Raw genomic sequence first — 1,907 nt, forward strand, 5'->3', positions numbered from 1 at the left:
ATTCAGAGCCTAGGTTAGGAGCATGCTCCCTGGGAACAGGAACTCCCCAGGGGCCATGGGCGTTGCTAGTGCCTACAGCAGCCCGGCCTTGGGACAGGTGCACAGGGAGGACATCCGAGGCACCCTGGGATTTGTGGCTGGCTTTGCCTAGGGGTGACTCATGTACCTGTCACTGCCTGGGTGGGGATGGGGCACTGGCCGGCAATTGCTGCCTAGCCCCTCTCAGCCTCCAGTTCAGCTCCTGCTCCATGGACTTCCTGAGGCAGGATGGCAGTTGTAGCCCAGGGATAGAAAGACCAGCTCAGAACAAACTTTCCAGCAGGGAGGGGCAGAATCAGGCCTAGGTCAGGTGTATCTGCAGGTGTAGGAGACAGGAGGTCAGGTCAGAGAGCCGAGGAATGGAGGATGGAGAGCCGAGGAATAGAGGATGGGGACCAACATGCCCTTGGCCCACAATGAGCGTTCCCTCCCTGTGACCTCCTACTGGACGCTCCTTGGCGGTGGACTCCACCTGCCAGCCTGGGTCAGAGCCACACAAGTGCATGGGCAGTAGTCATTGGGCACCAGAGTGGGGCTGGCTCTGTTCCAGGGCTACAAACATGCCCTGAGTGGGGCACTGACCAGGGCTTCGCTGCCTGGCACAGGGCTCCAAGGCTGGAACAGGCACTGGCCAGGGGCATCAGTGCCTAAACTGGACCCTGCAGAGGAGACACCATAAACATCCAATGATGAAAAATGGACACACTGAGATTTTAAAAGCCCCTTGTTTTAAAAACACACGTGACTGATTCCTATGTAAGAGTCAAGGAGTCCAGCCCTGTAGGGGACAGCAAGGACAGGTGGCCACCCTGCTGTGGGGGTGGGGTGGGGTCCTCCATGCTTCTGACCCTGGGAATCACTCATCACTCCATGCCTGGGGCCCTCAGGGTACCACTCTTGCCACCCAAGGGTACCTATACAGGAGTTCAGTGGTAGTGGCAGGAGTTGGTGCTCAGGAGAGCTGAGGAGGGGAAGGCGACACAGAGGGGTGGATGGTGGGCTCTAGATGGGGCTTACTGGATACACTGCAGGCTCTGTGGTCGCTTTCCTTCTGCAAGCAGGAGAAGGGATTGTGAGCAGCCCTTGTCTACCTCCTGGCTGGTGCTTGAAGACGCGAACCCAGGTCCTGGAGTTCCCAGGGAGGCCTGCCTCCGCTCTGTTTCACAGCAACAAAGGAACTTAATAGGCATGGCCGGTACTGGCTTGCTCTGCTCATGCTGACCCTGCCCACCAGGGCGCAGACCCCTCTGCCCAGTGCAGGTGGACACCCTGCACAGCAACCAGATGTGAGGTCATCACCCGACCCCACAGGAGCGAGCCGCACCTATGGGCAGCTGTGACACTGAGGCCGGAGCCCGTGGAGGAGCCAGCGGGTGACCCGCAGAACCAGGCGGGGCCCCAGACTTGAACTCCCCTTGCCAAGCGGAAAGCAAATGCCTGCTCACTTGGCCTTGCTGTGTGAATAAGCTCGCGCTATCAGGCATTAAGTAGGTCAGGATGAGTAATGGATGCTCTGCGGCTGGTCGCAGTGTGCAGGGGCGCACTGTTCAGCCCTGTGACTTTCTGCCAGGAGAGCTGCGTCCCTGACCTCTCTCTCAGTGCCCCAGGCCACCTGCAGGGGTCACAGCTACATTCTTGGGGTCAGTCAGCAAGAGATCAGAGCCTCCTACTAGGCTCTGGGCCTCTATCTGCTGTGTTCTACAGTCCTGTGGCCCTGGGCCAGAGGCCCACATTCGACCTAACAATTTTCCTTGGCTTAATGGTGTTAACCTCCGAATGTCCCCCATCAGGCACGAAGCAGAGGGCGCAGGTGCACAGCTGTGCAGTGGACGCGGCAGGAGCACCGAGACCCACTTCCGGAGGCTCAC

The sequence above is a fragment of the Ochotona princeps genome, chromosome 11, assembly GCF_030435755.1.
Source record: "Ochotona princeps isolate mOchPri1 chromosome 11, mOchPri1.hap1, whole genome shotgun sequence".
Classification (NCBI taxonomy): domain Eukaryota; kingdom Metazoa; phylum Chordata; class Mammalia; order Lagomorpha; family Ochotonidae; genus Ochotona; species Ochotona princeps.